We start from the raw sequence: 15004 nt of genomic DNA on the forward strand, positions 1-15004 counted from the left end.
CCACATGCCGACAATAGAAACACGGCACAGGTTACTGCAAGTCTTTTTTTTTTTTTTTTTTTTTTTTAATAAAAACTGTTAAATGTTACTTATGCCATGTTCAGTTATGTTAAGTGCTCATCTCAGCATTGTGGGGAATTTTTACCGATGTAGCCACAAACATCCATCAGGCGGACCTTTTCATAAATTTCAGCTTTACTGTTTATCGATTGCATGGAAAGACGCGTAGCTCGCTCGTCATTGATTTACAAGATGCTGATTTCATTCAGGGCTCCTGTGTGTTCGTGGATACACTCATTGGTCCCGGCCCATGTGACTACAGGCCTATAGCACCTATGGTCAGAGCTTGTGTCTGCAGCCACAGATTGATGTGATCGCTGGTGGCTGTGTTATTAATGGAGTAGAAGAATTATACCACCCAGAGGAAATACAGCCAACTGCTCGAAACTGAGCATCTAGGGAGGCATAAACCAAAGCCTGAACCCAATCAGCCACACGTCTTGGCACTGCAGCAGCAACGAATTTAGTCTAAGAGCTGTTTAGCTCGATTGGAGTATGTGCCCCATGTCAATGTAGTATGTAGTACTAGTGTAAAATAGTATGTGTTGGCATCTTAATAAAATTACCAGGTTCCTCACATGAAATATCAACTACAAAATAACCATAAAGCCGGTCCTGTAAAAGTGATTTTACGATGTTGAGATGTTATCCATCTTCAGAGTTTGTAACAGGCTTTATATTCGCAACCTTAAATGAACGCCCGTGGTGTGAGGCTGATACTGTGCGAGCGGAGCTGTCCCTGGTGCTGAAAGTTAGTTCATTCATCACTACCTCCCCTTTAAAAAAAAATCCTCCGCACAGGATCGCAATGCGCACTTGCCCCTGATAGGCTACAGCTAGATACCACGTGGCACCCCCGACCTTCCTGAGGCGGAAGTTTCCTCTGTGTGGACTGTACAGCTGAAGACAGTTTAGCACTTTAATACACAAATCACCCCCAGAGTGGACACGTTGCTCTAGGATAGCAATGTTTTAGCCGTGCCGTTATTCTGCTGGACTCAGTCAGAGCCGACGGGGCTTCACTTGGGCAGGACACCGACCCGAGTGAAGCCCCCTGCAGACTGGAGCCTCTCAGTGCGGACGGCTTGGAGATCCAGTGTTGTGTAGAACCAACCGTGCATGTCATTTTCTCCAGTCATAACCATCCGTGAACACTCCAGCCACATCTGTCTGAGAAATTTGCCTTTTATGTTTGCATCCATTCAAAACTCAGTTCTTCAGTCATTTGAGCCACATTACTGTTTGGCTTTTTTTTTTTTTTTTTTTTTTTTTTTTTTTTGACATTTATTGATCATAGACGTTTTTACGTCCAGGAACGTACGTCATACAGTGTAAAACACCACCCTTTATCTAGAAGTGAGCACACCCTTGGCATAATAATTTGAGTTTCACTTAACCGGTAATTATGGGAATATTATCTATCTATCTATCTATCTATCTATCTATCTATCTATCTATCTATCTATCTATCTATCATCCCTAAATCTGTTTATAACTGATAAACACAACTGCTGAATTTCTGAGACATTTATTCTTGTAACAAAATATATATTGTGTGACTGCTTTTCAAGGACATATACACACACACACACATACATACATACATACATATATATTTTTTCCCTTTCCCTTCATATTTTTACTCGCCTATCTTTTCTTCCTCACATCTTTCAGTTAAACATGGTGCCAGATCCCAGCAGGCACAGATCAATAAATAAGATTGCACTCCATATAAAATGTCTTTTTTTTTATTATTCATTCTTCATATAAGTTTGATGTACTGGCAGCTGCACATTTCAGCTCGTGCCCTCTCCAGTGGCTGCTCAGCAAATAACCAATACTGAGAACATGCAACAAATCCCTTCTACTTCTGCACCTCTTCTGTGCCTCTAACCAATCCCTGCATATATCAGCAGCCATCGTCTAAACATAACTCACATTCTGGCACTGTTTTCACATACAAAGTACAATGCATTTACACTTCCATTGACCAAAAACGAAACAAAATGATAACAAAATTGTAGATACACTTAGATAAAACAGTTACAGTATACATTTCTCATACTTAAACACAAAAATAAAGAAGTTTCCCACAGTCAGAAAACAACAACTCTTATCAGCACTGCCATTTTATATAATCCCCACCTACCCTGTAATCAGTGGCACATGCATTTGAAAACACACATGACTATGGTTGTAACTGGATTATGACAAATCATTGGCAGTGAATAGGAAGCCAAACGGTGAATAACCTATACTTACCAATTATAGCTCAGAGCATATGTGTAGAGAGCATTCACAGCCTGCTCACCACCAGACATAAAACCCATGTGAATTCTGGGTAGGGCACCACTCATCCTCACGGTTGTGGTTTTTATGAGAAAGACCATCACAATACAGGCTCTGTAGTGTGTTGTGCTAAGGCCTGGACTGAAGTTTGTGCAGTGTAATGATAATATTTGTGTTACATTATTTTACTAAGTTAATTTTATAAACCAAAAAACATTTGGCCAGATACATTTGGGGTTTGTCCATGTTTTATAGAAAGGATGTCAGGGCAGGTGGTGTTGTGGTAGGAAGATTTCCAAGCTGCATCTGATACGGAGGCGGAGGTAGAATTAGAGGAGGGCTTGCCTGGGGTGAAGCGGTGGAGCAGCTGGGCAAAGTGAAGCCAAAGCGCTCCTTAGCTTACCTGATTGCTATTTTTAGACCTTGAAAACAGCATTTTGGGGGAGGAGCAGAGGAGGTACAGGTGGCTCAGGCGTCCCTCTCCACTCTGAAGGTTGGCTATGATGTTGCTGAGAGCTCATATGCTTTTGTTATGCCCTGCTGCTTGGAAGCTAGATGTGAAATGGTTGACAACTCCCTCCAGCTCAGAATCAAACAAGGTTTGCATGGTTTTCTTTCCTTTTCCCAGTCCCAACTAATCCAAGATCTTCTCTTGTTTATGGATTTTATTATGGAATTAACATCTACCTGGGACAAACCACTCAACGTTCTGCAATCTAAAGGTACATGTTTACAGGTTTGGTAAACCCCATACCCATGAAACCTTCTTGGCAGAGTACCTCTCTCCCTCCCATAATTCTGGGCTTGCAGATCCAGCTGTTCTGCCCTTGGAACACTTGGCTCTGCATACCTGGGGAACATGCAAAGGGCTTGGGCAGGCTGTACCAGGGCGATGAGCTCAGTTACCCTCCTGCATACCTACCAGCCCATGTGCCTAGCAGAGCTAAGGGTGCTGCCACAGGCAAGAATGAACTGCTCTTTGTGCAGTAGCTAGGCGGTGGTGTCCATGGATGCACAACTTTGTTAGTGAGTTAACCTTTCTTACAAGCATTTTCAGACTCTGAGTCTCCATTTTAGTTGATAATACCACCCCAGCAAACAACAGCTGCATAGCATACGACAGTGGCCATGACAGACTCATAGAACATGCACATAAAATTTTTATGCACATTGAATGACCTAACCTTTAACAGCTGGCCTCTCTCCTTCATGTAAAAAGGCATCTGCACTGGTGAACTGGAAACCCCTCATGTTGCTCCCCAGTATATCTGTGTTTATTTTGGTGCTGTGCCTGGCCTTCAGTGGAGGTATACACCAGGCTGTACCACTTGCAAACACAGCCAGCTGATCTTACTGCACTCCCTCTGGTTTGTACCTGCCCTGTGATAAACATTCAATGTCATGCTGAGTCAGGAGTCTGGCTAACCAGGCATGTCCCACTAAAGCAAAAGCAGCAGACAACATTGTCTTTGCTCTCAATAGCCCCTCAGAAGTTCTGCCATCTTACTTGCCAGAGAACTGAATTTGCTCGTTATGATAGCTGTCAGAGGATAAATAATTCAATTTACACCAGCTATTCAAAACACAAGTTAACATATATTAATTTTATTGATTGTACATGCTCCAATATAAATTTGTTTACTTTTGTTGTTTTTTTCTTCCTCTTACCTCTTTGATTTAATTGTGACAAGACAGAAGTTGATGAAGGCTGATGTCACACTGATGAAGGCCGGATGGCCGAAAGCGCTCTGTTGTGCAAATGCTTGAAAAGCCTAAATAAAAGATTTTACTAGTTGATGGACAGACCTGTGTGCGATCCACAACTTCTTTTTTTCTGTGACAAGACAGAAGTTCTCCTCTTTGTCCCTGAACATGTCTCACAACAAATTCAACCAGTACTTGGCCCCTGCACTCCCTGCATAAAGTCTGCAACAAAAAAAAATCTGGGTGTTATCCTGGACTGTAACTTGTACCTTTTTTTTTTTCAACTGAGGAATATTTCCAAAATTAGATCAGTTCTGTCCTACAGCAACACAGAAATGCATACATAAATGCTTTTACATCCTCCTGTGTCGATTACTGAAATGCCTTGTTTACTTGCCTCAACACTTGAGCTATGGAGCAGCTCCAGTTAGTTCAAAATTCAGCAGCCAGACCATTCACCAAAACAAAGCAATTCTCACACATTACCCCAATCTTAGCCTTGTTGCACTGGCTTCCAGTCTCTTGTAGAATTCATTTAAACTGCTTTTGATCACAAACAAGGCTCTGAATGATCTGGCGCCGGACTGAGCTCCTTACACCTTGTAGTCTCAGCAGGCCCCTCAGGTCTGCCAGTCTGGCTCCTCTAACTGTTCCAGAGTCCAGGTTGAAAACAAAGGGTGATGGAGCCTTTGCAGTTCTGGCTCCTCGGCTCTGCAACAGCCTTCCACTGAGCATCAGGTCAGCCGACTCTGTGCCTGCTTTTAAATCTTGTCTTTAAACTCACCTCTACAAAGTTTTTCTAACAACTGATAGTATTTTCTTCCTTGGTTCACGAGCCATTGTTTTGTTGCTTTTTGTTGCTTATGTTGCTTGTATTGCTTATGTTTTCGCTTGCATGTATATGCATATACTAAGCTTTTTCAACTGTTCTTGAAATGTTGCTATTGCTCTGCTGCTGTTTTGAAATTTCTCATTGTTAAGCACATTGTGCTTATTGCTTGAAAAGTGCAATCATTATTTAGTATCTCAAATGATTTGTTACTAACATACTGTATCTATATAGCTGTTTGGATGATGATCTAAAAGTACCACCATTATGAGGAAATTATATTTTTTCTGATGACAGAGCTGAAACTTGTGCAGCTGTTACTTGTTATACAGATATATCCATGTTCATACACGGTTATTTTCATTATTTATCCTCTGTTAGACAGTACACGATGGAGAGAAACAGGAAGCACTGGAGCACAAGTTCAGCTGTTTTCAAACTCCAAAGTGGCTTCACAGCTATTGGAAATACCCCATACATTATAATATTTCTTTCCGATTTCTTGAACCAGTGCCATAACCAACATTAAGTTTTCACTGAGCTAAATGATTTCAAGAAATATGTGAGAAATTTTGGAATGTGCTCATTTTAATTGCACAGACAATAAATTGCAGTAGTTGCTGATGCATTTTACATGGTGTACAAACATATAGTATATTTTCCATGAGATCACTATTAATCATTTATAAACAACAATAACAGATGGCTAGGATGAAACACCAGTCGCTTCCACTGCTGGTGCTATGACACTTTTGAAAATTCGTTTGAGGCAAGGCTTCTTCGGTTGAAAATTGCATTTAATTAAATTAATTTACAACACTGCCATTAAAGTGACAAGAAAACAAGGGGTAGCAGTAAACATGCCACCCCCTTGCAATGATGTAGCCACCGTCTGGGCCAATCAGTATCAATTATGTCAGCTGGGTTTTACCCGATAAGTAGCTGAAGTGCAGCTTCTCTCGTCAGCCAATCAGTGTAATTTTGAAAATACTGGAATGTAGCGTTGAGATGCATCATTGAGATCTGTCAGATGCATCATTTTCCATGTTTCATTAAAATGTGACACAGGATTATGAACAAATACAGGAATGAGAGGATGAATGAACAATATAGCACCACAATGGGGTATTCAGTGTAACTCTGATACTAGTTGAACTCAGCGATGGCATCATCTTTCTCTATGTTTTGTCAAATTTAAAACAGTCATGATCTATTCTCTTGTTGTGACTGCAAAATTAATTCAAAGAAGCATGTGAGTCACATGAACACAGAATACGTTCCTCTCTTTGATTACAGTATGTGTCTGCTGATAAGCCTCCCGTAACCAGAGACTAGCAGTGTGTGATGACCCTCAGGTGACAGGGACATCTGACTTGAGAAAGAAGCTCACCCTGCAGCATTATTCTACAGCATGTCCACCTGCTTTCACTCCAGTTTCTCCTCTAATGTCCCAGCAATCTGAGGGATGGTGTGTGTGTGTGTGTGTGTGTGTGTGTGTGTGTGTGTGTGTGTGTGTGTGTGTGGAAAGGGGGGTAGTTGCTTAACACCTGACATGTGAATCATTTGTGTTGAGCTGAAGATTTACTGAAGCAATCTGGCTAAAGTGCCACCCTCAAGGGCATGATGGCAGCGTGAACCACATGGGATTTTGCCACCCAGGTTGTTAGTGTCTTTCTCTGACCAGTGAGATATACTGCTTGTCATTTGTAACACAGAGAATGAGCAGCAGGTCAGCACTGAGACCTCATACATGAGCATGTTTTTCTGGCCAGATGACTCCAAGGACAGGTGTCCACTGCTGGTGAGCAGTGTCATGAGGATATGGAGACAGCAGGAACACTTCACAGTTTTGATAAGGGATGTGGGCTTTTATTTTCTAGCTGAATGACTCTCCACTGTGGTAATACTTTGCATATGTGATGTGATACTGGTGAGGTGATGTGTTATTTTTTAACAGAGGGCAGTCAAAACACACTGTAGTTTCGATGGTGTAAACTTTGCCTTGAATTGTGTAACTGTAGCAGCTGAGCACAGTGTGATCAACACAGGTTGATTTCCTCAATCACATTATCTGCTGTATCACAACAAACATCTATAGTAAAAACTATATCAGAATCGGAAATACTTTATAGATCCCTGAGGGGAAATTGGGTCATTTGCAGTTGCTCAAATTCTCAAGACAAGAATATATTAAAGCCATAAGTGAAATTACAATAAATAGAAAAAGAAATAAAAAATAAAAAAGTACATTAATTAGAAATTTGTTTAAAAAAGTGTGTGCATTAATCCTACAAAAATATTACAACAATAAATACAGAAATAGAAATTAAGCATATACAGCTATTTATAGAAACTGAGCATACACACACACACACACACACATGTATATATATATATATATATATATATATATATATGTGTGTAATCATGTCATCATGTAATCATGTCTCTCCTGAAATATTTTGTTATAGAGGTGGCTTGGTGAGGGCTGTATTTTCAGCAGCACAGACGCTGTTCAAACATATAGGAATACTACAGTCAGCAGTGTGTCTCTGTGATCCTTTTGTTCTTCCACAACTACATGTTGTGACTTATCACTTTGACCACAAAGGTGATACGACTCTATAGAGTACATAGGCTACAATACAGTAGAGAACTGAGTATTTATAGTTTATAGTTTAGAGCAGGGGTCTTAAATGTTTTTTCAAGCCAAGGACCCCCAAACTAATCGAGTGATGGAGCAGGGACCCCCTTCAATATATATTGTATAAAATTGTGTTTTATATTAAACTGGGCCTAGTGACATGTATAAATGTACCTTGTTATTGTGCATTCAATACTAAGCTATTCAAATAATACACAGGTTTATTTGTTCAAGTTTTTATTTTAAACGTGCAAGGTAAATTGACAGAAAAAGGTAAAGTGGAAACTAAAATAAGTGATGGCCTATTAGTGCCACTGCCATGAATAAATAAACATATCTGTAACATTGCAAACAATACTGAACTATTAAAATAATTAAGAGATTCATGTTTTTATTTTAAACATACATGTAGTAGGGACATCCTCAAACCAAAGGTAGGCCTCATGAGGCAGCCGCATGTCACTGAATGTGTGCATTGCTGACTGAAATGACTGAGACCATTTTGTCTCCATTTATCCATTCGCTATAATATGTTGGATTCATGTTAATGTGTATTTAAAGACTTTGAATTTGTGGGGGAAAAAATCAGGTAAAAAAAAAACAAAAAAAAAAAACCTTAGGGGTCGTGGACCCCCTGTTGAAGACCTCTGGTTTAGAGAATATTATAGATCCAAGACGAAAATGACTAAAGGGTGGGACTGAGTGAAAAAGGCACTATTTCAAATACGGCTGTTTCTTCAGCCTCTTCAGCACCACGGACAGCGACATGGATTTATCAACACACAGCACAGTGAGGCTGCTGATATTTCAGAGCCATGGTTGGCGCCATAGATTTTACCATGCTCAAACCTCAGTCAGATAAAAGATCAGTGAGTCAGGCAAACAGACTAACATGTGCAACTAAACAACCCCTCTACACTTCCACTCTCTGCTACTAGGGGATGGAGAGTGGTGGTGGCACATTAACAAGGAGGACACATTTCAGTCATTTTGCTAACAAGGGGCATCCCTCTCAAATCGCCTACGACATATTTGTTGAGGTTTAATTTTTTTTTTCCTTATCTGTACCACATAGTGTACAGTTAGGAGAGACAAGAAGAGGAGAGGGAGAGAGGGGATGATGGGTGACAGGTGTCCAATGCCAGATTTGAATATAGGACATTCCAATTATATGGCAAGCCTCCTCAGATGTATCAACCATCAAGATACCCTCATATTAAGTATGTACAGGTTACTACAAAAAACAGAAAACAAACAAACAAACAAACAAACAAACAAATAACCCCCGACCCCAAAAGAACCCATCAACATAAAGCAGATTTTAACCATTATTACAGTTATTACCAAACTTGCTACTATTTCACTAAACTGCAGGTTTCCTGAGGGAAAAAAAAACACTTTTATCAAAGGATTTTGTTTGCCTTCAGCGGGTCCATTTTGTTTGTTTGATGCAGCATGATTGGCACTTTGAGGACACCTTAAAAGCACAGCACTTGAGAGCTTTGTTTCTTGTGTGTGTGTGTGTGTGTGTGTGTGTGTGTTTGTGAGAGAGAGAGTTAGAGAGAGGGAGAGAGAGAGAGAGAGAGAGAGAATTCATCTGAATGTGAAAATCTTTGTCATTTTATGGATATGTAATATATATTTAGAGAAAGTTGCATTGTTCTGCTATACTGGCATCAAACCTGCACACTATTGGTGTTTTTTTTTTCTCTGTTTCTCTGTTTGTTTCCTCTTTGGTCTCTTTCCTTTCGCAGCCCTTCAACCTTCATGTCAAAAAGGGGTTGAAAGGAGAGACAGAAGCTCTGTTGACATGCAGTAATGGTTACATCCGTAGCAGCCCAAGATGCCTGATGGGCTGATGCAGCTCCACACAGTTAGGTTTGGATCAAATAAGAAGAGCAGGCCGCCCTATTGTGTCAAGAATCAGATAAAAGCATAATTTGAAGTATATTTTTCCCCAAAAGTGAGATACAGGTAACTGACAATAGATGGTGTCACACAGAAATGCCAGTGGATCCAACAGAGGTATAAATGCAGATTAATATTATTACTGTTTTTGTTGTTTCATTAGAAAAAAAAAAGTCAATCTTCCCCTTTCTATATACATAAAGTGCTACCTTTATCAGAGACAGGCCAGTGCACCAAAAACAAAAGTGGAAATCACAGTATATCACGGAAGCACTTTTAATTATTGATTACAGATAATCATCCTGTCGAACTGAGAATCAGTGTTGCCAAAATAATGGTCTGCTTCTGTTCAATAGGCTGACAAAGGAGCAGATGCTGTTAACTGTTAGGGCTGTGGTAGGTGCAGCCAAATAAAACCAACAAGAGGCTTTTCGTGTAGAATATGCTGGAATAAAATATAAGGTGAGACCACCAGCCTAGTCTCCCCAGATATCCAATAAGAGCACAAGTCTGAGAAATAATTTGAATGAAAATATAATGTGTAATCCAATGTGTTGGACAGGTGTTAAGAGCATTATTTTAGGAAATATTACAGCCATAGCCAATAACATGCACATCTGACTTTGATGTGGCTGGCAGTGAGTGGTCTTAATATTATGAATAAGACAGTATAATAAGATTGAGAGCCTTTGCTGTCATTACTATTTGCTCCTCTGGCAGTTTTTTTGCTTTAATGTCAGACTTTGTGGAAAATCAAACAAACCATGTGTTTCCTGGCAAGCCTGTAACAGGAATGTAACATAGGCCTGTAACTCTTTGCGGTGTCTTTTTGAACTGTGGGTGAGTCGTTTGCTTGGGCTAGGGCAGGACAAAGACAGTGGCTTTTTGCAGCTCTGGGTAGATATGAAAAGCGTGAGACAAACTGGAATAATATATTTGACATCATACATTTTTACAGTTCTTAATCATGCATGCCTCTCATGATAGGAAACCCTCAAAATGTTAGTCTACCTGCTGGTGCACCCTTATAACAGATATTAGAAATTTATGGTTTTTATCCTAATACACGTTAGGACTCCTGTATATTAGTATATTTTTAGATTTTTATTTTTCTTGTTTTTAGAGTTTATGTGTATCGCAGTCATGGTGTTACCATTGAAATTGCATTCTCCTGAAATGGCTTGAATACCATATAGCCATTTCCTAAATGCATCATATTGTTATTATGGTGTCTATAATGGGTGTGATGGAATAATGAATAAAGAAGTGTTTTGGTTTAAGTTAAACTGCAAAACTGCCCCCCCCCCAATAGATGAAGGGCCACACCATAGGAAAAAAAATAACAGAGCATTTGAGCTCTGTTTTTTTTTTTTTTTTTGTCACACATTCACAGCTATACAAACATTAAGACACACTAAGTGTTACTGGACATATGCATGAGGATTTCAGAGGAACTTGCAAAAAGCATCAGCTGTGTGAGTCACCCTGCCTTGTGTGCATTCACACTTCAATAATGAGGGTATATTCAGCGTTTGACTGAACCTGAAAAGGTCCTTGTAAATTGAACCTGTGAGCCATCCATTATTCATTGTAATCAATTGTTACCATGCCTCTCCGCCTACTTGCGAGGACCTTATGTGTTTGGCGTGACTCCTTAAGCGCGGCTCTGTTTCTGCTGCCAAGTATGCTCTGACCACCTGAAACCAAGAGTCCAGCCTGTTCAGCAATATTTACACAGTGTTTGGTGAGAGACGCACGCTACGAATATGAACGAGCTGCACTACTGCCACCTCACGGCAGTCTTGATGTTGGTGTGTTGCAAGGGACTCTCGAGTGTGATGGTGGGATGACTGGAAGAGGTGGGGGGTTGAGCTCTTGCTGGCCATCTTGGTTGGTAACCCGCTCCACTGATTAACCACAGCAACAGAGATAAGCATTGACTGACCTTGTATTTTGTCCCATCACAAATGATTTATCTTTTCTTACATTCCTTACTGTGAAAGCAGTGACTCAATTTTTAAATTTTTTTTATTTGAATCTTTCAAACTTGATACACATTCACGACCCATGGAGGAAGAACCCAACTGATCTTTGTGTTCCCATGACCTTTCCTCTAGCGCTACCATCAAGTCAAACTGAGGTTGTTTCAGGGATATACCCTGGTATGTCTGGTGTTGTTAGCAGTTTCAGTTTGAGTAGCAGTAGTATTAGCAGAAACTGTGCAAAAGTGCTTGGGCAACAATAAATATCATGAGAGTAATTGGGTTTACCCAAAGTTCAACTGGATTGTGAGAAAGAATTAAGTATGGTGACAGCTGTTGTAAAGATGCTGAGGTGGACTTTGTCTTAACTGTCTCCCTGGGGAATGTTTTTTGAAAAAGATGGTTGCCTGAGATGCCTGGGTTGAGTTTAACCCCTCAACTGTCAGCCAACCACTGTAATCACTCACATGCTCTTGCATACTCATTGGTTTTTCATTTTTCACAACAACACCTCTCTTGATTTAGCAGATGCCTTTGACACATTTGAAATGTTGGTGCTAGGAAACCCTAAATTCAACCCAGTTTACAGCTGAACCTCTGATATCCAAGGGGGAATAAGCAGGCTGACTGATTTTAAAGCCTGCCATTTTCACTCTTCTGAATGTGTTGGGCACCACGGTGTTGATGGTGCATCTCGGTGTGCAGCGGTTCCCTTTCTGCTTGGTGATGAGGCCTGGGATGTTGTTTAGTCATTACAGGAAGTGTTAAAAGAGGAGAGCACATGTGTATCTTACATTAACCCTGCCTCCATATAACTGGCAGTGTTCAGCTCTTTTGCAGTCTAGTAGCTGGTCTTTGTGATTGTTGTTAGTACTTGAGAACTCCTATCCTTAACAAAACATGTGAAGAGTGTGAGGAATTGGATGCTGGTGGTGTAATCTTGTTCTGCTTTAGCTGATGGCTGGGAAATTCATCTGGTGCACCTAGCAACTGCTTTCTTTCAAAAAAATAGGATAGGATGACTTGTGGGATTTAGATATGTTGTTATACTTTCATAACAGAGGATTTTGCTTTGTCCTTTGTGATCTAATTTTAGACTACTCCAGCCCCTCTCTCCCAGTTTTCTTCTCAGTGGCTATAAAACTGGTCATCCTTTTCCACTGCATTTGTCAGGTGTGGCATATCCCCCAACTCTCAATTATAATCGGTCACTGCTGCCACTTTTCCCTCCCCAAATGCAATGAAGCGCATCTCTATATTTCTCTCTCTGATCTTCGTGCCCTAATTTTCTCTCCTTTTGTTCTAGCTGTTTTCTTTCTTTCTCTGTCTGGCTCTCTGATAGGGCCAGTGTGGTGTGTTTAGCTGGTCAACAAGGGTGCTTTCAACATGGCTCATCACACGCCTGTGGGAATTCAATCTACCAAAACTGGCTCTTTCAGGATAGTTTACAGAGATGCAAGTCAGTGTTAAAGTTTAACTAAGCACACATTTGTGGAACTCTAAGGTTAAAGACAATCTACAGTAATCTACAGTATATATGGAAATGGGACCTGCTGATTGGCTCATCAATAGACACATGAGATTGGTGATTTTGGTTCTTCTCTGAGTAAGATTATTTGTGTAAGAGGGCTGTAGGTCATATTCAAAAGGTACTACTGCAGACTCTGTGCAGCTGCTGTGAAAACAAGTATCACTAATAGCACCGGTTGATGACAAAAAAGAAAAAAAAAAAAACCTTGAACTGAGTGAGACTCAAACAGAACTGAACTCAACTCTCATTACTTTTATTTAGATTTTAAACTTAACCAAAGATCCTGGAAGGGTCTAATGGTCTAGATATTATTCAGTGAATATTCTGAATATCTATTCTGAATGAATAGATATGATTCCCATGACTGGTACTAACTCAAAATACCTTCATCAGTGTAAACAAACCTTTAAAAGTCAAATTGCGTCAGATAACAAATTAAGCTTCAGTTAAAATCAGAAAATCAATGAGACAATGTTATTCTTTTGCTCTGTTTTTATTTTGATCCTTTTGACTTTATTCATCAAAGATTTAACTGATTTTATCCTGCTTTTACAATTATATTACCGTTATATTGCAGCAATTAGATACAATATGTGGATGTTTTTCTCTTGCTTCAGCCCTGGACTGAGGTTTACTTTCATTGTTTTCTACATCACCTACATGCTTGAGCTGGTTGAGTCTCTCTTGTAAGATTACTGAGCTAAAGAATCAGCTGAGCTAAACAACATTATGGGATCAAACAGGATCAGGATTCCTTGGACTTACTTGACCCAGGCCGCCTCTCCAAAGTGCAGGTACATATGGCAGCTCTGGTTCTGTGATCACAGGCGGAGTCTTCTAATGAGGCTCTATTGTTTTAGCCACTCAAATCCTCTCCTCAGCACGCTGCAATTTGCATGTAAGTGCTCAGCCATTCAGGATGAGCCCACTCAAACCTATGAGCTCAGCACCTATATAAGAGCGCCCGCTTCTCATCCGCTTATTTTTCAGCAACCCAAGGACTGACAGGGTAAGTCATTAGCGGGCTCCACCTGTGATCATAGATCTAGATTTACCACATGTAACTAGGGGTCTATTTCACACAGGCTTCACTTTCTAATAGGATGAAGCCCAATTATTGCACCCCCTGCTGTGATACCGACAGTACGGCAACATGAGTATTGCAAGCCTCACTGACTGTAACACAGATAATATTGGCCACAACAGTCCCATACACTCCACAACACTTGGTGGAAAGCGGGTGCAACCACACTACATCCTCATTATCAACTTCTTAGGGCACCTGGAGATTTCGGTTGAAGTCATCTTTGTGACTCTTTTCAAAGACCCGAGTCTTCACTACGGGGGCTGTTACAGCCTGCAGAGTAAACTCGGTTGTTTGTCTTTGCAAATTTGCAGACCACTGCTGTTGTCCACAAATGGCCTTAACATTTTTAGTCTTATAAACTTTACTTAGTAGCAGCTATTCTCAGAACTAACTGGGCCTATAAGCCTAAAATTTTGTGCGCAGTTACGACTGCATGATGAAGAACCAGTGATTCAAATCAAAAAACATTTGTTTGGGCTACTTCCTCTCTCTCTCTCTCTCTCTCTCTGTCTAGCTCACCGTTTAGCTTGTTCGATTGCACCTGCTGTTTCCTCCTCTTTCTTGCAGGGTCACTACACTGCTCCCTCACTTCATTTAGTGTCTAGCTCGCTCAATTTTTTCCCCTACTGTGGCCATATTCGCTCTGACCGCAGGTGAAAACTCCAGGATGTGCGTTGTGTGTTTTGGGCGAGTATACACACTGCTGACAAGGAAATCAGCAGAACACAAAGTAGACATGGGAGAAAAACACTGTTACCAGTTAAATAGGTTTCATAGCCTGATGCTTCACAGCTGTAAAAAACAGTTGGAAGTGTTATGTACGTCAGCAGACTATTTGTCAAATCTTCAACAACACAGAACAACACATGATGCCAGGGGTGGATCATGGTTCTTGGTGGTTGGTTCCAGGGCAGAACTGAGAGAGCATCGGCTTGGTGTTTTTGGCATCAAAGCCATAGGACAAACTAAA

Source organism: Myripristis murdjan, chromosome 12 (assembly GCF_902150065.1).
Source record: "Myripristis murdjan chromosome 12, fMyrMur1.1, whole genome shotgun sequence".
Taxonomy (NCBI): domain Eukaryota; kingdom Metazoa; phylum Chordata; class Actinopteri; order Holocentriformes; family Holocentridae; genus Myripristis; species Myripristis murdjan.